Source organism: Lycium barbarum, chromosome 3 (assembly GCF_019175385.1).
Source record: "Lycium barbarum isolate Lr01 chromosome 3, ASM1917538v2, whole genome shotgun sequence".
In the NCBI taxonomy this organism is placed as follows: domain Eukaryota; kingdom Viridiplantae; phylum Streptophyta; class Magnoliopsida; order Solanales; family Solanaceae; genus Lycium; species Lycium barbarum.
The window spans coordinates 123,002,338-123,025,441 of NC_083339.1; the positions used below are offsets into that span (position 1 = coordinate 123,002,338).

The 23,104-nt window shown below is 36.1% G+C and overlaps 1 long non-coding RNA gene, 1 other non-coding gene and 1 pseudogene across 4 annotated transcripts; 1 reads left to right on the top strand and 2 right to left on the bottom strand.

Moving 5' to 3' along the window:
• The first annotated feature begins 9,081 nt into the window (after window positions 1-9,081).
• On the top strand, window positions 9,082-14,357 carry LOC132632180 (subtilisin-like protease SBT3.4; annotated as a pseudogene).
• A 1,417-nt stretch (window positions 14,358-15,774) lies between these two features.
• Window positions 15,775-23,104, bottom strand: LOC132632181 (uncharacterized). Of its 3 annotated transcripts, XR_009579275.1 has the most exons (8): window positions 22,781-23,104; window positions 22,559-22,670; window positions 21,677-21,746; window positions 21,053-21,093; window positions 18,226-18,327; window positions 18,056-18,141; window positions 16,433-17,533; window positions 15,775-16,147 (listed from the first exon to the last, which is right to left on the bottom strand). It is a non-coding gene; the product is annotated as an uncharacterized LOC132632181 (long non-coding RNA). The 3 variants fall into 3 exon arrangements; XR_009579272.1 differs by lacking the exon at window positions 21,677-21,746 and having other exon boundaries at window positions 15,783-16,147; window positions 22,781-23,100; XR_009579273.1 differs by lacking the exon at window positions 21,677-21,746 and having other exon boundaries at window positions 15,784-16,121; window positions 22,781-23,100.
• On the bottom strand, window positions 19,785-19,851 carry LOC132634536 (small nucleolar RNA Z267). Its single transcript, XR_009580254.1, has one exon. It is a non-coding gene; the product is annotated as a small nucleolar RNA Z267 (small nucleolar RNA).

Below are 23,104 nucleotides of genomic sequence, written 5' to 3' on the forward strand. Positions count from 1 at the left end.
GACATTTGGGCGTGGTCTAGGGGTGTTTTGTGGGCGGTTTGGTGAATGGTACTGGGGTTGCGTTGCGTAGGTTGGACGGTGTTGTGGTGGGTTTTGGTAGGAAGGTGACCGGGGTGAGTAGTATGTTGGTTGAGTATGATAGACCGGAAGGGGGGTAGGTGGGGGTTGGTAATAAGGCTGAGGTATTTGGGTGTACTGGCTGTAGTGCGAGGGCTGGGGTGAAGAATATTGGCGGGTTGATTTTGGGGTGGGCCTTTGATCTTGGATGGCCATGACCGGGGATACTCCGTCTCTCTTCTTCTTAGTAGGGTCCGCCTGAATGGCCTTACTTGTGGCCTGCAAGGCCGCAAGATTTGTAACTCTTCCTGTTTTTATCCCTTCTTCTATGAAGTCCCCCATCCTGATGACTTCAGCAAACTTCTGCCCAATGACACTTAACATTCTCTCATAATATGTGGGGTCCTTTAGAGATTGTACGAAAAGCATCGTCATTTCACTCTCTGCCATTGGAGGCTGGACTTTTGCCGCTTCTGCTCTCCAGCGCATAGCGTATTCCCGGAAAGTTTCTGTTGATTTTCTCTCCAGCTTCATCAAATAAAACCGGTCCGGGATAGTCTCAGTGTTGAACCTGAATCTGTCCATGAATTCCTGGGCCATATCTCCCCAACTGTGCCACCTCTGCGGGTCTTGGTATGTGTACCAATCGAGTGCCTCTCTAGTTAAGCTCCTTATAAACAGTTTCATTCTGATAGCTTGATTTTTACCCACTCCGACAAGCTTATCGCAATATGATCTCAAATGAGCCCGAGGGTTTCCCTTCCCGTCGAACATGTCAAACTTCGGCACCTTATATCCAGCAGGTAACTCAATGTCCGGGTGAATGCACAGATCTTCATATTCAAGTCCTTCACATCCCCTGTTGGTTTGGATGTTCCTGACTGCTTCCCTCAGACTGCGAAGCTCCTTTGCCACATCTTCGTCCGCTCTTGCCCTAGCTTCCCTTTCCAACTCTTTATAGGGGTCAACTTCTGGATGTTGCAAGGCCTGTGCCTGGGTAGTGAAAGGATGAGCTTCTGCCGCATACTGTGTGTTATGGCTGGCAATATGCGCCAATGGTATATGGTGAACTGCTTGGTAGTTTTGGGTATGTGGGTTAATTTGGGTAACTGCAGGTTGAGGAATGTAAGGAGTAGCGAAAGGTTGTGAATTGGTTTGTTGGAAGTTAATTTGCTGGAGGTTGGCTTGTTGCTGGTCATTTGGTTGTGAAGTAGTTTGTTGTATGTTGGCGTGCTGCGGGATGGTTTGCTGTTGGACAGTTGGTTGCGGGATGGTGGGTTGCGGGTGGATCCGGTGTGGAATGGCCTGTTGTGGATTCGATTGTTGGGAAGTGGATTGTTGTTGGTTAGTTTGTTGGGGATTGGAGGTATTTGGATGGACTGTGTAAAGCGGAGGGTTTGAGGGAGAAGGCTGTGGAGCGGGTGAATCGACAGGCGAAAAGGATGGTGGAATTGTCGTGTTTGTTCTTTGTTCAGGGTGGGGAGCGTTCAGGGTGATGGACAGGTTGGTGAGATTTCGCAGTCGCTCAATTTCGGTTTGCATGTTGGCCATTTGCTGTAACAATTGAGCAATGAGCTCATCATTTCCCCCTCCTGAAGCCTCAGGTTCCTCTCTTGGAAGAGTGACGAGTCCCAAGCCGGTTTGTTCGGATGCCCCTGAATCATTCATATTGCCGGATGTTCGTGCTTTTGATCTTGTGAAGTATGGGTGGTCTGCCAGTTCGCAGTCAACGCGAATCAACCTCTGGGGGATAATAAGAAATAAAATAAACCTTCAAAAATGAAGAAAACTGCGTTAGTACAGGGCAAACTCTTGCTGCGAAATTAATGTGAAAATTTAGTAAACAACGTTGAAAGAAACACATATTGCATGTCGAAACAACATATATTGTGTAGCGAACGAAACGCATATAGCAGACAAACATTTATTGAATAGCAAAACATATCAACGCGTCCTATCATGCAAGGGACCTCTTTTTTGCGCCAGAGGTAAGCCTAACGCCACATATTCGAGATTATGATAGAGTGATCCAAGCCATTTAATTGTAACCATTCGAGTTTGGAGATAAAAGGCCAAATGCCATTAGATAAAATAACAGCGAGTACTTCCAAAGTAAACAAAATACAAAGACAATCCATAAACTAGGCTTAAATTTGATTATGCTGGCGGCTGAGCTGAAGATGATGCTCCATCACCGTTAGACTGTGCTCCCATATTTCCGAAATATTGCATGATGTTCGTCATTTGATCCCACATCTCAGGAGTGACAACCATGGTCCCTAAGCGAGCATGTTTTATCCAGATCGTTTTTACTCTATCTTCAAAACCCGATTCGCCTGCTGGGCTAGGCTCTATGCTACCATAATCTTCTTGAAGCCATGCGCGATATTCTGGACTACTTTCTACCGGTCCAGCCCCAATGTCTGTGGGATTAATGTTAACCCATTCATCGAGGATTAAGCTAGCTTTAGGGACTCTAAAATCCTGCCCAAAGGATATTTCAGAGCTGCTCATGTCAGCTTGGAGAGGGATTACTTGATCTATACCAAACTGTCGAAGTACGCGCACCGGGGCGTATGGCTGGAGGCCCCTCAGTCCAATAAGCTTAATGTAATAATTTTTCTTTCCTCTTATGTAAGCCGTGGCACGGGATAACAAGGGATATTTCCATTGAATTTGACTGCCAGTGCGGGAAGCTAAGAACCCATACCAATCGCGAGTGCCAACTGGAGATACGAACGCTTTCATCCTTTCATAAAAACTAGTAATCATGTTTGACTCACCTAAGCATATATCCGCCATATTCGGACGCTGATAAAAGTGTTCCATTGCCCACATCTGAAGGAGAATATTGCAACCCTCAAAGAAACTCGATTTCCCTCGTCTACATTTCCCTAAAGCCCGAAATATTTCTGCCAAAATCATTGGAAGTAAAGCGAGTTGCGCGCCATCAACCCCTTCAAAAAGTGCTCGAGCCACAGAGCAAATGCAGGTGCTGATCTGGCCGTATTCACGCGGGAATACCAAGATCCCAAGTAAGGCTACAACGAATACGACGGGTCGTCTAGCTTGCCAATGAGCGGGAGTGCATGAAAATTCTTTTTTGAACAATTTATACCCATCCTGGAGCCCATACCTCTCATACAAATAATCCAGAGATACCCAATTATTTTCGAAACACCGAAGTTCCTTTGTGTGGTTCAAACCCAAATAGCGGAGAAATTTCTTCCCCGATTGACTGTGCGGGATAATCTGACCCCTCCCTTGGTATTTCAAGTTTGTAAAGTAGCTTATCTCCTCTAGTGTGGGTGTTAGCTCGAAGTCTTTAAATTTGAACACTACTCGGTCAGGGTCCCAAAATTGGAGTAAAGCCCTTATTATATGCTTGTCCGGAGTGATCTGAAACAACAAAGGGAGGAACTTTATCATCCTTGTGACCGCCAGTCTGCTACCCAAATCTAAATCTTCCCACCATACGCTCAACTTGCTTGGGACACCACTAACCATCTTGATTTTAGGGATCTGCGGGGTGAAATCCATCCTACAAAGAAAAGGAAAAACTAAAGATTTTCTCCAAACTTGAAAAGTCATGTTTAGGCTTCGACCCTTCTATCATTATCACGTTACATACAATATGCTTATGGTTGTTGGGTTATGAAACCCGTCAACATTTTGGTAGGTTTCCTAACTGCAGAGTCGATACCAAGGACCGATCCACCTAAGGCTTATGCATGCATGGCTTAAGTAGATTGGTGGCAAAGCTCTATCTTAAGGTTTTCTGAGATTTGGCTTACTAGACACAAGGTTCCCGAGCGGACTACTCGAGTGAGAAGGCTACGCGGTCCCCATTACTCGGGCACCTCGCGCATACGCCAACTCTCCTAAAATTTGGATTCTACGAAAAAAATTTGCGGGTGCGCAAAACACACCTCGCGTGTACGTGTGATAGTGTGAGTTTTCCAAAAGTGGAGGAAATATGAACGGAATGCCAATTTAAAGAAAGCGGTAACATATTATTACACAGAAAATTTCTCATAATAAAGCAAATACTTAAAAGAACATAAAAGAAACAAACAAGGCAACGATAAAAGCAAGCATAAAGAAAACAACTAAACATCCAACAATTTAATTATTAACCTAAGTTTGTTATGGTTAGAACCTAGAAGATCCCCAGCGGAGTCGCCAAGCTGTTATACCTCATTTTAACCGGGTTGAAACGAAGTATAACATATTGGAGATTCCTATATTGCTTCGTTTAAAGAGTCGCCACCTAATTGATTTTACGGTGAATTAGGACACCTAATCATTAACTAAGGTAAAGTTAAAACTAAACCTCCGTTAATGGTCTGCTTAACCAATGTGATTCTGGGTAAGGGTTCTATATCATTCTAAAGGGAAGGGGTTAGGCATCCTTTAGAATCCATTAAATACGGTTATCCGGCCAAACTTAGGTTAATTAATTAAGATTTAAAATTTAAGAAAATAGCCTTGAAAAAATAAAAAGAAAAAGGATAACTTATAATTAACAAAATTTAAAATACTATTATGTGAATGATGCACTCTATATGGTGAAACTAAGTACTTAATGTTCAGAGCGGTAATCCTAAATGATAGAATCTACCCCTTTCTAATCCTACATGAATCGTAGGTTCTCCACCTAATTTTAAACTGCACACAATCCAAAACACAGACAAATTAGCAATCATAAAGATGGATGAGAGGAAATGAATGATAAGAAAAAGAGAATAAAATGTTGCAGGAGATCTCTGACGAGTTTCGCCTGCCCGAGGTGATTTAAGAATTGCGACACGAGATGACTCTATGGATGGGTGTGCCGAGTCTCATCTTGAGACTTTATTTTGATAAAGTCCCGAATTAAGACTCCGTTTGCTCCGATGTGTACATGTAAGAGAAAGGGGAAAAGAGATAAAGATTAGCATCCGATTATGACAAAGCTATTATTGTTCTAAGAAAAGTAACAGATTAATTAGGTACAAATGAACAGACTCTTTGGTGCACAATATACCATCAGCTCTTATCTAAGGGAAATAACAATCAGCACAGCAACTATGACATAATCAACTTTAAGAAGCCATGGTATTATGCCAGACATCCTGAACATTTAATACAACATATTGAAATCCTTACTAGCTCGCTTGATCAAACAACATCTAAATCCGCCTACTTAATCAATTCTAACAAAAACAACCTGTAAATCATGATTAACTAGAACACGAACAATATATATAGTGCACACCAAGCATAAACAGCCTAGACCAAATGACTTCTAAAGCATGTTTATACGAGCAGACTAAACATAGTATACTGTCCAATGAATGCAACAACAAACTAATCACCACTATTAAATTAGTTCACATAATCACTAATTAAGTTACTAGTTAAATTGATTCATATAATATTTACTCCTTTTCAATCTAAAATCAAGATTGAACACGAATACGACTCAACACGGACCAACTATTCTAACACATATACATATGTTTAGACTACGTACACAAATCACACAGAAACAGTAAAATGAACTAACACCGAAAAAAAAACATTATTTAGCTAATTAACTCATCACATGAACATCCTTAATCACAAAAAAATGGCAAATTTAAGCTAACACATAGCAACTAAAGAAACGAGAAAAATGCAAAAATAGATGAAAAGGGGAATTACCTGCTTCGGGTGCAGCGAAGTGAGGCGCGGGGTCTCCGATTCACACTCGAATATTATCAAATCCGAGCTCGCGGTGCTCGAATTCACAGCGACGACAAGACAAACAAATGCAAATTGGATCTAGTATTTTGACCCAATATTAGAACAAGATTTCGGCTGCTAAAGAAACTGATTTTAAGGAATTCTACGCGGCTAAAAGGACTTGTATTTTAGAGATTTTTTGGGATTTCGAAGAAAACAAAAGAAAACTCGTTTCGGAACTTGATTTCAAGGGGGCTTTCTATTCCAGCTCTAATTCTTGGGGAATTTCGTGACTCCAAAAAACCTCTGCCTTTTGCAATTCAACTAACCACTATTTATAGGGTTTTTTGCTCTTTTGGCGTTGAAGAAAGAGGGAGGAGCGGGAGAGAGAGAAGAGTGGGGGACAAGCGGGGAACAGGGACAAGTGGAGGAAGCGGAGAAGAAGGAGGAAAAGGGGGAGGGGTGTGCGCGGCGGAAGAGGAAGGAGGAGAAGAGAGGGAGCGGGAAAAAGGAAAAAAAAAAGGAGAGAGATTTAGGGTTTTAATAGTAGTGGGTCGGGTCGGGTAGTGTATTGGGTTGGGCTAGTCCGTTTTGAAATATTGGGCTGGTATTTGAAATGTGGATTGGGCATTAAAATGGGTTGGGCTGAATTAAAAAATGGGCTGGTAAATTAAAATGTGGACTGGTTTGTGAATTGGTCCGAAAATAGTATGAGTTGATTGGGCTACTACATTTAAATAAAAGACCAATTTAAATTACTTAATATAAAATGTGCAATTATTAATACTCGGATAATAAATTATATGTCGTCATGATAGCAATGCAATAATATTTGAAATTCAACAGTGAGTAAATGCTGTCATTTAATTATGCGAAGATAAATGTGATGCGTGTGCGTAAGACGGTAAAAAATGCTGAAATGATAATTTGATAATACTAGTAATAATAAAAAATAGTAACAAAATAATAATAATAATAATAATAATAATAATAATAATAATAATAATAATAATAATAATAATGGTAGTAATGACGGTAGTAAACGATAATGACAGGATAATGAAATGCCAGTATTAATAAAGCTAATTATAGTAAAAAATGTAAATAATTATTTTTTTAAAGTGGCCAAAATATTAGAAGTGAAAAATAGGTATTTTGGAGGAAAGGTGGGACAAAATTGGGTGTCAACACAACACAAGGTGAAGAATCAGATTTTTATAGGGCAATATCTTTGAAGATTCCATAATTTCAAAAAAAAAAAAAAAAAAAAAGGACTGGCTCTACATTATTGCATATTTTGGATCTCCTGATAATTATAATAAAATGTGTCCAAAAAATAAGAGATTTTTATTCACCATCACATTTTTATTATATAGAAGAGCTTAGGTTTCGACATTTCTGCTTCCGTGTCATTAAATTTAAAGCTGAAGCAAATTTGACTTTTCTTCCCCTCTTTCATCCTTTCGCAATCTCCATTCCATAGCATTCTAGTGCTTTCTTCCTCGCTTTCGCAATCTCCGTTGCTAACCCTTCAATCAAATTCTTAAAATGTGAACTACAAATACAAAGAACAAAAAGAAAATGAAAAAAAAAACACATTCCTATGAGCAAGCTTCAATGGCATAAGGCTAACAACGAATTATATAAAAGTCTTTAAGTCTTTTTTATTCCCTATTCTTTTGATAAGGTAAATTGAAACAAAACCTAAGGTAATAAATAGTCAATAATTGAGCATACAAAAATTTAAAAGCCTGGAAAGCAAATTGACGAAGGAAACTTTTCAACGATATAAGGAAAACACTAAGACGCCAAGCTCCGACATTCGAGTAATTGAATTGTTATCTATCCCCACAACCACATAAGCAGACCTCACAGCTTTTGCCACAGATCTTCTTTGTCTTGACATTGTTTCACTGATTTAGAGCTCCTTTAGTCTTCTACACACAAGAATTGTAGCATAAGGAACCTTTCTGTAGATAAACAGAGAGGTCTCTATGAAAATAGTATTAGAAGAGTACTTGAATTTGTAGGGTAAGAATTGCAGTTTTGGAATATGAAAATGCACTTAAAAATCTGAAACATCAAGTATTAAAACAAACACTGACAGGATAAAACGTGAACATTAACTTTGAAGACTAATTACATGTATCATGTACATATATCTCCTTTCGTGTTGGATAGTTATGATTTTGTATTTCTTTTTCTATTGAATTTACTTAGTTGTATACCAAATCTTTAGGAATTAAATTGAGTTTGAAGGATGTAAATGTCTTTCAACTTCTGAAGGGCATTTTCGCAATCCAACTTTTAACTTAAGAGCTTCCCACTTTTAGTATAGCACTCCATCCGAATAAAAAAAAGAGTCCACTTAGCCATTTGCATGCCCTTAAGAAACTCCTCAGTCCAAGAAAAAAATATGTAAATTGACTAAACTACCCCTAATTAAATAGGCATTGAGATTTAATCACATAACACTTAATAGGGGCAAATATGGAAAGATAAGGTTAATTGTTTCTTGATTTAATAAGTAGACGCTTTTTTTATCCAAGAAAAAAAACTAAATTGACACTTTTTTTTATCCTGAGGGAGTATATGATATGATGAAAGAAAATTTTAAACTTACCATTAGTAATAAACTACTTAATTATGACAAATTTATTCTTTTTTTTTTTTTGGAAACTCCAGGAAAACCCGCAGCCGCTACACCCTCTGCCACAGCCTCTGCCCTTCGGGTGAGCACTCTGTGGTGAGCACTGTGTGCGCACTGGGTAAACCCCCCACTGTGGAATAGCCTGCAAACCCCACAGGGGATGTAAACCGCACTAGGCAAGCCCTGTGCGACAGGCTCGACTGAGAAGGCATTAGGGGTGGTTCGATCCCGCGACCTCCCTTAGGGAAGCCTCCCCTCAAACCAACTCAGCCACACCCGAAGGTGCAACAAACAAATTTATTATTCTTGAGACAATGTGTTTCACGTTAGACTACTTTTTTTGTAATCCCCCAAAATTTGGAAGTATCCTAAGCTTTGTTCCTTCTCTCGATTGCGATTGCATGACGTTTCAATTCCATGTTCTGCTCACGGACACACTTCTCTAATTGTTTTTTTCATATGAAAGGATGCATATATATTTCCACTGTTCCATTATATGTGACATATTTTTAGTCCCTTATCAAAAGAAATGATATATTATTATATCTTTGCGACAATTTAACCTTAATTTTTTCATTTTATTCTTATGACATGATTTTATAATCACACAAATATTTATATCTTAGTTTAGACAACAGATTTTAAAAGTTCTTTTTAAAATCTGAGGCAATTCATAGAAAATGGAATAAAGTGAGCTTGTCACACGAATTCTTTTCTACTGAACTTTCCAAAAGAATCACTTTCAAAGAAAGAATAAGCACTTCTAATTTCTCGTAAGTTTGGTCCACAGACTATCAGTCTATTATAGAGCTTGGCAAAAGTTAAAGTGATTCAAATTAACAGGCTTCTTTTTTAAATGTAGTTAAAGAAATAGTAAACAAAACAAAAGATTCTATTTTCATTTTCCCATCTGTGGACCAAAAACGCACATGGCTTCATCTGCCGTCCTTTTTGCCTGTGTTTTCACATATAAAGATCTAGAAAATATTAAACATAGAAAAGAATTTAACTTATATACCCAAAAAAAAAAAAAAAAACACTATTAGGTCACCTAAAAAATATATACATGTATGATGTAACCTTACCTAAAAAGTTAATAATCTTGAAAAAATAAGTTAGGTTATTTGCTACAAAAGATGAAGCTGATCTGATAATATAAAAATTATTTACTTGGATGTTAGTTAAGACTTGTAGAAAAATTCGTCCCAATGTTTCACAATCAATTTGCCCCTTGAACATTTGATATTGGGGTGAATAGTGAAGCTCACTTTGTGGACTACCCAAACTTTATGTGGAAGTTTGATTTTCCATCTTATTTGGTGTCATTTCGTACTCAGATAAGACATTGATTATCATAAGTTCAATAACCAAGTATTCAGTACCTAAATATGAGTTTAATACTTCTGCATCAGAGAAGTTTAGTACTGTTAATGAAAAAGTTACTCATTTATTCAATTTATACATGCTTTAAATGAAGAAACGCCCTTAACAGTGTGAAATGTTCAGATCCAATGGTAAACATGTCACAAATCCAAACCAAGCATGCTGTTAAATGAATTACTGAATCAGAATATTACTATAAATAACGGCGACTGGTGTCAAAGGTTGTTCATTGAAACTAGTTCTATAGTCCTCTGTTTAATACCAGAAATGAGCATCAACCACTTTGTTCGATATTACTTGGCTTTCATTGCTCTACTCCTTCTCTTCAACTTGTTGGACATCATTTTAGGAATTTATGCAAATGGTGCAACCAAAGTGAGTATATCAATACTAGTTAATCTGCAATTTCTTTTGGTTATGGTTACATAATATTAATGACATCTCAGGCAATTAGTTCATCATGGTAAAACTAATGGTATCACAAATGATTGTTAAATACTACTACTATATATGTTCATATTGTTTACATGGGAAGAAGGCAATATGATGATGCACAACTCACAACATCAGCTCACCATCAATTACTTACTTTTGTCCTTGGAAGGTAACGAAAGGAAAGACCAACAAATTGATTTCTCCTAATTAATATATGTGCAAGACAATTTAATTCACAACTTCATGTTTTCTCCTGCTAAAGTCCAGAAGCAGCAAGAGATTCAATCATCTACAGTTACAAACATGGTTTCTCTGGCTTCGCAGCCAAGTTAACAAAACCTCAAGCCAAAATGATTGCAGGTAAATGATCGTACTACTTTGTAACCTCTCTAATTCTAGCTAGTTAAAGTAGGACTTTTAAAGGGTTAAAGATGATGACATATTTGTTGATTAAATTTGGCGCATAAAAGCTTAACATTTATCACTATAGTTAAGTACTTGGATTCACACTATAGTTAAGCTTACCCCTCATTGAATTTGTTGCAGAGTTACCTGATGTGGTCCATGTGGTTCCGAATCACTTATACAAGTTGCACACAACAAGAAGCTGGAATTATCTTGGCCTGTCCACATTTTCTCCACCAAAAAACCTCCTTCATAAAGCCAACATGGGAGATGGTATCATCATAGGTGTCCTTGATATAGGTGAAACTCTTCTTTAATCCTTTCATTAATGCATCTAAAGACAGGAATTTCTAGTACAAAGTACCAAATGCAGTACAAAGTCACTTGTTTTGTTTTCAAAACTCTAAGATACCTACTCACCCAAAATGCAGGAATATGGCCAGAATGTGAAGCATTCAATGACAAAGGCCTTGGGCCAATCCCTTCAAAATGGAAGGGCCACTGCAGTCTAGTAAAAACTTTGATCCAGCTAAGGCATGTAACAGGAACTAATTGGAGCAAAATACTTTTTAAAAGGTTTAGAAGCAGAGCTTGGACCGCCGATAATCAAGGATCCAAATTTTCTTAAGAATGGGTTCGTGTCACCAAGGGATAAAAATGGACATGGCACACACACATCAAGCACCGCAGGTGGCTCCTTCACACCAAATGCCAGTTACCACGGACATGCTTATGGTACAGTTAGGGGTGGCGCACCCAAGGCTAGGCTTGCTATGTACAAGGTGTGTTGGGACTGGCCTACAGGAGCATGTTTCTTTGCTGATATAATAAAGGCTATTGATGAAGCAATTCATGATGGAGTTGATATTTTATCACTATCCCTTGGCACAGACACATCTCAGTACGCTGATGTTGATATGCGCAGTGGCGTTGCTTTTGCATCTTTCCATGCTGTCATAAATGGAATCACAGTCGTTTGTTCGGGAGGAAACGATGGGCCAATTCCACAAACAGTAGAAGACACATCACCATGGATCCTAACCGTGGCAGCTTCTAGTATCGATAGGTCCTTTCCCACTCATTACATTAGGCAACAACCGGACTTTCGCTGTAAGTTCTCTTTCTTAATTGAAGATAATATACTTAAGAAGGAAAATAAAATGAACATATAGAAGGAATTGTAATTAATTTGCATTTGTAGGGTCAATCCCTGTATACGGGAAAGGAGACTGGTTTTATCAGCATCGTACATCCATAAAGCTCTGATTTTGAAGATGATCGGTATGTTCTTAATAAGATATTGTAAATTATCAACAAATCCCTAATTCAACAACTTGTTTTTCTTGTTTATGCTATTTTTAGGGCTAATTTTGTGTCTTCATTGGGGATTTTTGTTTATAACCTTATTGCTGAGCTAAATTTACATGAATTCATGGATTTTGAAGATATTGCGACACCTTAAATACAAATGATACATGGGCAGCTAGAAAAGTGATGCTTTGCTTCCTGGTTAAAGGAGATGAGTTCGAATTAGGAACAACTCTACAAGTTTTCCAAGAGGTTGACGGCTTGGGATTGATTGTTGCTAAGAATCCAACCAGAACCCTGAATTATTATGCTTCTGACTTTCCCAGTATTAGAGTAAGTTTTGATGTTGGAGCCCAATTACTCGATTACATTAGATATTCCAGGCAGACGAACATATATGATTCTTTTTCCTTTTGCTAAGAGAAGAGAAATCTTAAATGCCTTCGTTTGGTGCTTAAAACTATCATTAAAAAATAATGCAGGAAGCCACAAATAAAGTTGAGTCCTACCAGAACTCATGTTGGAAAACCTGTTTCAACACATATTGCATCCTTCTCATCTCGAGGTCCCAATTCTATTGCCCCTGCCGTGCTTAAGGTATGACTATTTGCGCATAACCAAGTCGCGCACATTGTGGCACTCATGAATTCTAATACTGCATCAATAAAAAAATACAACAACTATGCTTTAATTCCAACTAAGTTGGGGTTTAGTTTCACTCAAGGGTGTGACCTAGTGAATATTGAAGTGGATTGAGAACCATGAGGTCTCAGGTTCATATCCCAGCAGAGTAAAAAACACTAGATGATTTCTTCCTATCTGTCCTAACCTTGGTAGATAGAGTTACGTGGTACCTATTGCTAGTGGTCGAGGTGCGGGCAAGTTGACCCAAACACCACAGTTATTTTAAAAAAAAAAAAAAAGTTGGCTTCACTATGTGATAGTACAAGAAGTTTCCTATACTTTTCACTAGCATATAAATCACAGATAAGACTAATAGATCCAAGAAAACATAAAAACCTAACAAATTAATGTTGCTAAAACATAGTCTCAACTAATAGATATCATCTATGTAGATATTTTTCCTACATTGTACCGTATTTTTTCTTAAAGTCTGTGAATTCCAACAAATTGTAGGTCTTTTGAGACGACTTCCTTCTACGTAATTTTAGGTCTACCTTGTTCTCTTTCAACAACCTCACTCACCATGGTTTTGCATCTACAGACCGATGCATTTGGAGATCGACTTGGACATGACCAGGCCATTCCAAGAGATTTAATCTCATTTTATCCTTGATATGTACTACTTGCACCTTCTAAATATTGCATCATATTTCTAAGTTAATGTTTGATGTTACAGCCAGATATAGCAGCTCCGGGAGTCAATATATTGGCTACTATTCCTCCTGAAGAAACTCCGTACGAGTCTGAATATTGTGCATGCAGCATGGCAAACGGACCCTCATTCTGGGGAACCAATTCTAGCTGAGGGAAATACGAAAAAGATCGTTGATCCGTTTGATTTCGGTGGGGGACTCGTGAATGCAAATGGCGCGAAAGATCCTGGCCTTGTCTATGATATGGGAGAGTCTGACTATGTTTTTAATTATTTGTGCCCAATGGGCTATAACACTACTGCCATCGGTAGCATCTTTAACGGATATGTTACTTGTGCACTCAAAATGCCTTCGATTCTTGATTTCAATCTTCCTTCTTTAACAATACCAAGTCTCAAAGATACAGTTACTATTAGCAGAACCGTCACCAACGTCAGACCAATGAGCTCCAAATATAAGTCCATCATTGAGCCTCCACTGGGCATTACCATAAAAGTAAAGCCTGAAACTTTGATATTCAACTCCAACACCAAGAAAATCTCTTTCGCTCTCACCATTTCAACCACTCACAGATACACCACAGGCTATTATTTTGGGAGCTTAACTTGGACTGACGGAGTGCACCGAGCAAGAAGCCCTATATCTATGAGAACAGAGTTCCAATAACTTGCTGGCTAGAGTTAAGGATGGATGCAAGAGTTTGCTAATTTATCTCAATGCACTTACGTTATATATGTATGAAGCAGTGGACTCACAATTGAGCTTCTATGCTAGATGAATCTTTTTATCTTCGCTTTACTGTAACCCATAGAAAAAGAAGAATCTCCGTTACAATGACTCCAGAGATCCAAAAATATAGAAACAGGAACAATCGTATAAAATATCAATAGTGCAGTTACGTAGATTAATTACTAGACCAAGTAAAGTGGAATCGATTATTTACTTTGAATTACATTTTGACGAGTTCTTGGGTCCATGCTTAACACGGCCATTATCCAACTAGTGTAAACTTTGCCTTTCAATGAGTGAGAACAATGATGTATTGTAACCCTTCACCAAATCATCATTTCCTATGCTGTATCTAATATTTTTCACCACTTGATTGTTGTTTGATCTCTTCAAGTGAAATTCTTATATCGTCAGAAATTAAATCAAAGAGAACCTATCAAGATTTTAAATCAATGGATTAGGGATATCCTGCTACAACATAAGCTATATATTTTACTCTTCGAAAGTATAGTACTTAATAAATACAGAGGGACAGTGGCACTTGATAGTCAGTGAAGATTTCAGGCCTTAGGGGCCAAACCGAGATTTAAATTAGTTGGGCAAATGCTGCATTTTAAAGGGAACATCACACCAAAAATCCTACTGTACAAAATTTCCTTTTAATGGACTTTGTTGGACCAACCTTTTCCATATGTAATGGATTTTCATCTCATTATGTCCACGATAGGAATATAAGAGTAAATATTGTTGAAATTTTTATAGCCATAACCTGCACAAAAATAAAAAGACAATTAAAAACATGAATTAGTAAAGTAGTCCTTTTTGTTGCTCAAGGACCGACTCAACTACTAAGTAGGCGTTTGGACATGCGATTTCATCAGCGTTTGGACATGCGATTCCATCTCATGATATGAAATCTCAAATCATACAAAAAGGCATGATTTGCGATTCCAAATCATGATTTCAAATTTTTTAAATGCAAAAGTTGACTCATAAGTTCATATTTTGTAAAAAGAGATCCATAAATTGGTAGATATATTTACCAATCATATTTACCAACCATTTATATCAAATATTAAAATATCTACAAGTTGGTAGTATATTTATAACAAATTTACTCTTACCAACCATGTGGGAGGATTATATTAAAGAGTAGTTACACTACAACTCATATTCAATTTTCCATTATATTGAACTAAAGTTTGATCAATTGATGTTGTATTTTTTAGAAAGGTCTTCTAGTAGCGTATTAATTTTGTTATAAACTATGACTTGCTCATTTAGTAAGATTGTATAAGAACTGAGAAAGTTTTGATGGTTTTCACAACTTGTGGGATTTTTATGTCTATAAAAAAAATACAACTTAAGAAATTCAAATTGCATGTCCAAACAAAACTTTTACTTCAAATCATGTCCAAATGGCTCCAAATTACTTTTAAGTAATTCTGATAAGGAAAACAAAAGCAATACTATTGTATTAGATAAGAATTGAAAGTCAATAAAAAATACTTTCTCATCAACCACTAAAGAGGAGACTGTACCTTCGGTTGCATAAAAGCTACTAGCAAGACACCTAGCAATGAATTTTTCAAGGTAAAAAAAAAGAAATTACTTAATGATATTTGACATAAAGATTAGGGAAGTTGAAGTGACTTAAGGTGTATATCACTCTTTATAGTGCATTTTCTAGAATTTGACATAGAAAATGAAAAGTTACACAATGGTCGGAAGCTTAAAGGAATTAAAACGATGAGCTGGGCAAATGGAAAACTCTTTAAATTCCACTTAATTTTAAATAGAATTACTCATCTACTAAAAATAATTATTATTTTGAATGATAAAATGTCGAGCATTTGTATATTAACCTATTACTTTGGCCTTTGGACCTCCTGATAATTATAATAAAATGTGTCCAAAAAATAAGATATTTTTATCCACCATCACATTTCTATTATATAGAAGAGCTTAGTTTCGACATGTCTGCTTCCGTTTCATTAAATTTAAAGCTGGAGCAAATTTGACTTTTCTTTCACTCTTTCATCCTCTCGCAATCTCCATTCCATAGCAGTCTAGCGCTTTCTTCCTCACTCTCGCAATCTCTGTTGCTAACCCTTCGATCAAATTCTTAAAATAAGAACTACAAATACAAAGAACAAAAAGAAGAAAAAAAACACATTCCTATGAGCAAGCTTCAATGGCATAAGGCTAACAACGAATTATATACAGAAAGTAAGTCTTTTTTTTTTTTTTCCTATTCTCTTGATAAGACAAATTGAAACAAAACCTAATGTAATAAATAGTCAATATTTGAGCATACAAAAATTTAAAAGCCTGGAAAGCAAATTGACGAAAGCAACTTTTCAACGATATAAAGAAAAAACTAAGACGCCAAGCTCCGACATTCGAGTAATTGAATTGTTACCTATCCCCACAACCACATAAGCAGACCTCACAGCTTTTGCCACAGATCTTCCTGTCTTGACATTGTTTCACTGATTTAGAGCTCCTTTAGCCTTCTGCACATAAGAATTGTAGCATAAGGAATCTTTCTGTGGATAAATAGAGAGGTCTCTATGAAAATAGTATTAGAAGAGTACTTGAATTTATAGGGTAAGAATTGTAGTTTTGGAATATGAAAATTCACTTAAAAATTTGAAAAATCAAGTATCACTACAACAAATTCGATTATCAGTGACAAATTATTTTGTCACTTCACCATCATATTTCGTCACGAAAAATCTTTCTTGACCAAAAAAAAATTCATCATTGTTCGTCCCTAAACGTGGGTCGCTAAATGTATACGGAGACAACTTAGTGTTTCGTCGCTAAATAAAATTATATTAGCTACAAAATTATTTTTCGTCCCCAAATGCGTAGTATTTGTGACAAACTCATTTGTCAAAAAAGTACATCAAAATTGTAGTTGAAAGAGTGTTTTCGTCGCTAAAAATGTTATCAATGCCGATGAAATTAGCTTGTCACTAAAACTTTAGTTTAATTAGTGACGATCTCAATTGTCTCTGAAGTTATATGCAATTTTGTAGCTAGAACCTATTATTTCGTTGCTAAAAATATTATTTCTGCTAAAAAAAAATTGTCACTATATATTGTTGTGATTAGTGACAAAAAGTATTGTAATAAATTCAAATATAAATTGTAGTCAAAGAATGAATTATATTATAGATTAGTAGGCAATATTCCAGGGACAAAGACTATGTTTTGTCGCAAATATATTCAATTTTGTGACTAACTAATATCTTCTATGATAAAAATGTGATTGTTTTGAAAAATACAATGTCCATCTAATCATTGTACTTTCTCCTCTCGTGTGAGTTCCTTCTACTTGTTTGAAGCGAAGGAAAATTTCGAGCAATTATTCTCAACTCATTTGATAGCTTTGCTATGGAATTGCAATAAGTGACCTCCCATCACCAACTGGCATCTCTAATATCATTTTTGTTTCCATAGACAACATTGATCTTTCTTCTGGATTTTCCGCGAACTTACTTGATTCCAATTGCATCTGCATTTATTTCATATAAAAAATCAATTGAAAATACTATCTAAAATCTAAAAAAAATGGTGGAGTATATATCTGTTAGTAATTTCTATATTACAACTGAAAACTTATCATTCCAAGTTTAATATAAGTGAAAGTTAATGGATTCCTAGGATATCATCACAAAGCTTACATTCACAAACTACTTTACTTGGCAGCATAAACTCCATCAATATTTTAATGAAAACAACTAAGGGAACCTATGTAGGCTTTCTCACATTAGAATCACACATGACAATAATTATAAGAGCAATTACATGTAATTATTGTATATTATCTCATTCATTCATTTCACTGACAAAGAGAAAAGAAGATAAAGTTTTAAAAAAATGAAATCCAAACAATTCTTTAAAACATCAAAGAACCAAGGCATCGACTTGCAAAACAAACACAGGTGACTAAGCTTTATCATCTTTATTCCATAACAACTTCAGATGATACTAATTATAAAAGAATTCAATTAGGAGGAAATTTAAAGAAACTTACCAGAGGTCCTAGTTCTGGAGGTATGATTATCCTCTTTTTGCCCCCAGGGTCTCATGTCTCTAATTCCTTTCTCAAAAACTGCAAGGCTGCAAGCATCCATTTTGCCTATTGCAAATTATTTTTTGAAGAAGTGGTAAAAAAGTTACGACTTTGTGTTTTCTTAGGATCACCTGGAACCAATACTTTAGTGCCTATCCGAATGTTTACAGGAGAACCTTGTAGGTATGTGTTGTCAATACGACGTCCAGACTACCCATATAGTGGAAAGTGACCTGCCAATGGTAAAAGAAATTCGGGGATGAATGCAGCAATTCAAAGAATCAGCAACAAGTAATATGTTTATCATTTCTTACTTCAATTAAACCTTCCTTTTTCCCCCCCTTCAATTTGTAATCTCAGTACCTATTCAGTTAATAAAACCCCATTTATCCTTTGTTTTTTTGTAAATAAAGTGAAATAGGAAAGGATCATAACTAGGCCAAGGTGCAAAGTTAAACTACACCCAATCAAGCTTAGTAACTTAATAACTAGCCTAAATCAGCTTCGTTACGTTCATCAAGAATGCATATGTCAGAATAACTGCATAGTACTTTAAAAAGTACGATCTCTGTGAAGGAAAATAGAATTTCACAATGATCGTCCTTAGTCAACTTCATATAACTCAAGTGTGAAAGCTCATAGTGACTTATGTTCTCTATTCATCAATGGCAAAGTAAGGAACCCAGGTAGTCAAAATTGAATCATATCGAGTAAGTGGGATTTTGTTTTGGTACTCTAAAATGCGTAAAAACCAATCAACAATTACATACTTCGTCCGTCGCTGAAGTATGCCTAGCATAAGTCTAAATTGGGCAAAGGAAAACCACTATCGGAAGAGTAAGATATGTTAATAAATAGACCACTGAAACAGCCAAAGCACATTAATGTCTTGCACCAAGGGTAGAGAATCAACTTTTTAACATTACGAAACAGAGAGGCTTTTAAAAAGGTCCACCAGTGCCGTAAAGAGATTTTGACTACAACACATTCTCAAGGACTACCACAAAGGAATTAAGGAAATATTTCCATATATTAGTTCCTTCAAAGACTGGTACAGCATCCAAGTTTTGCTTTCTTGATATTCAGCATTATTCCCATAATAAAGACGTCCAAGAACCATCTTATTGCAAACTAAAAAAGTAAAAGACTACACTACTAGCCACCATCATCTATGCAGTGACAGTTTCTACAAGATCAAATGATACTTTTGAATGCAATAACATACAAAACAAATACATAGATCATATAAAAATGGATAGATAAGGAAATGTTTTCTCCTTGCTTCTTTTTACCATGAATGTACCATATCAGAACATAAAAGACGAACAGTAAAGTAGTTTCCCAAGAGGATGTATTTAAAATAAATGACAATCTAATAAAAGTAAATCATAGCTTTTCAGGAAAAAGAATGATAGAAACATGCATGATAAATTTCAAAAATAGAAGGACCAACAAAAGGAGTAACATCTTGAAATTTAATTGATTGTGTAATCAAAATAAAATCCGGAATCCCAAGATATCTCACTAAAAAGCTTTTTCTTTTGGCAAAAGTACATCAGAAACCTTAATTAATTAGCTTAAAATCCACTAATCAAAACGATCAGCTATATGATTATTTCATGAAATAAAGAGCAAAGCTAAATAAAGTTTACAAAAATAATTTTTTTTAAAAAGGAATTGATAAAGCCTCAAACCTCAGATTAAAAGCTTTTTCATACTAAAATACTCAAAGAATATTTAATACCATCATAGGCTGAGCCACAGAATTGAGCTGAGAAGTGAATGCAGGAAACACAATTTACCACAATCTAAGGGAACACAAAAAAGGGATGGAAGAAAATACAAATCCAACATATGGATTTCTCCTATAACATTTTTTTAAAGTGAATCCGCTAGGCAGGGTGCCTAGGGCTAGTTTTTTTATTAATAAATAAAACGAACCTCAAAGAGAAGAGTTAAAGGGGGAAGGGGAAGGGGAAGGGGGGAGGGGGGGGGGGGCTAAACCTTACCTTACTAATCCTAATGAGGTAATGAACCTCTACTACTTAACAAGCATAACGAAAATAAGAACTAGAGAAACTAGGTATTGACACCAAACCAGATACTTCAAGGGAGAAACTCTATCAAATGTCATTTGCACAAAAATTATAGAACCATAACAAAAGATTACAAAAAAATAAAAGTACAGATAAAAATTATATGTGAAGAACTCAAAACTGAAAGATAACGAAAATGAGAACTTCACTAATATAGAATGATTTTTTGAAAGAGTTGGTAATTTCTTTGAGTAGTAAGCTACCGTAATTATTAGGTGCTATCTCCTCCAAAATTCAACAATCGTGTGAACCACATTTTGTAATAATAAACTAAAAAATATAAGCAAAATAGAAGGAAACTTAAAAACCTCAACACTCATGTGAACACAATATCTACCCATGAGAAACAGAGTGGAAGAAAATCGCAATAACATCACAAAGACTGAAAATAACCAACTCAAAACATCTCGAGTCAAATAATTTTTTCCAAACACTCATCTCCAGTAAGACGATATAAGTAGACAATTTAATATCCAACTGGGTGCCTATTATCTTTATCTTACACTACGTATAACTAGCCTTCTCCAAATTCTACGAGAATGAATTTCTTGGCTTCAATTATTTTGCTGCAGTAGTTCTTCCTTTGGCCTTATTAAATTTGCATCAACAATTTGCATCTAACTGAGCTCAATATATTTGCTTCAGTCTAACTCCTATGGGAAAAGACCTTTTGGTGAAGTCTGAGTTTCAAAGACTTTGTGGATGATAAATTTATGGTCACGGACGATAAATAAATGGATACTTCTATGTTGGTGCAAATACAATTAGTTGATGTAACAAAATAAAAAAGATCATGGAGCAGATAACCAAGAAATTAGCAAATTATGTCTAATTGAAGATGGATAATGGACAAGAATCTTACAATCGGAGGGATTAAGGATGCTAGGTACAATGCTTGCCTCCCTGCAACAGATCAAATGATCCAGATTACAAGAAAATTATACTTAGGCTGAATACTTTTGTAAGTTCGATAGGTATATATGCACGTCTAAACTAACTTACACATGACAATTATTACATCCTAATTCATATAATAGATGCCTCAGAGTTTGTTTTAATGTTCACTAGGGTCTTGGTACATTATGGCATGTCAGTCTTCAAGATGTAGTGCTTTGTTATGCTTAACCAAAATGTGCCTCCTTGTTTTTTTTTTACCGTGAATGTAACATATCAGTTACAAGACTCCGGTAGAACAGCTTTATTTGTTTGTGGTAAAAACTTTGTGACTCTTTAATCATGGCATAATCCAGTGGACTTCATAACCAATGAAATTGGCTTTCAGAACGTTAACATTTAAGAGAAGCAAAAATGAATCAAACCACATCTCCAGATTCAGTGTCAACTTCAACTACAACAGGTCTATGATTGCAGAGGTTTGTGGACAAAAATAGAAAGTAAAGTAAGGTACATGATTAGCAACAACAACATACCCAGTATAATCCCACAAAGTGGGGTCTGGGGAGGGTAAAGTGTATGTAGACCTTACCCCAAGGTAGGGAGGCTGTTTCCGATAGACCCTCAGCTCAAATTGATTTGATCCAAGAAACAACCATTTTCTCGCAAGGAAAAAATTCCCATTTGAATAATCACAAAAATAAAACAACCTCACAACCAGAGATCAACTGAATCATTAAATTCCACAAGAAAATCCCCCAATTATAAATACATAAATCAGCAAAAAAAAAAAAGTAAAGGGAACATATAGAAGTAAAAAAATCTGAACTTTTAATCGAAGAATCATCGGTTTGATCCAAGAAACAATCATTTCCCTTGAGAAAAGAACACCCATTTGCAAAATCAACAAAATAAAACAACCCCACAACCATAGATCAACTAACTCATACGATCCCACAAAAAAAATACATAAATCATAAAAAAAAAAACAGTAAAGGGAACATACTAAAGTGAAAAAAAATCTAAACTTTTAATCAAGGAATTATAACAAAGTGGAAAAAATATGAACTTTTGGTTAAATAATTAACTTTTAACCATACCTTAAAGGTTCTCTTTGTGGATCTAAGGTAAATTCTTTATAGAGAGAAAGAGTTAAGGCAGTGGCAAAAGAGTTTGAAGAAAGTCAAGCAACCAAGGTGCATGATTTGCGTAGAAGATAAATACAATTGAACAGAGCTCTATAGCCAAGGTCAACCTATCAAGCACTATGCATCACAATGTTCAAGGTAGTACTTTTAGCTGTCCAGTTCGTACAACGGTTTGACAAAGATACACTGTTTTATCACTTTACAATTTCAATAATATGAAACAAAAAAAATTGCAAAATCCCTAATTTGGCTAATCTAGGTTTCTAACTTACAACCCACAGTAGCAAAAATGAGTGGAAAATAGAGAGGATCGTCCAAAAACTTACTAGATTTCACTGCATTGGATTCTGAGAATGAAGCCTAGAAGTCTGAATAGACCATGAGAGTTTCACTGCAACTCTGTTACTTCTAATCACTCCCTATTCCTCAAAAATTAAGCTGACAGCGTTACATGATATCCAATTAGTTTGATTTCATTGGCTGAAATACTGAATATTCACCGAATTAAAACTATAAAAAAGACAAGAGAGAGAGAGAGAGAGACTAACAATTATAGGGTTGCCTTCTGATTGTCGCACTTCGCAGTTGGATACTTCACAAGATATTAAAACAATGTAAGTAATAGAGATACAAAGAAAGCGAAAGAACGAAACTAAAACCTAAATAAACAGTTTCGCTGAAGAAATGAGAGGGAGAAACGACAACGTGTGAGGAGAAATGGGCAATGAATCCGAGGTTAATAGGGTTAGGGAGCGGGAATATGATTTAATGGAAAAATAGAATTTGGAGGGAACTAGTATTTGGGGGAAAGCGGGAGGGAGAATTTGGGTGAGCGGGAGGGGGAATTTGGGTAGGGCATATTAAATTTCTTT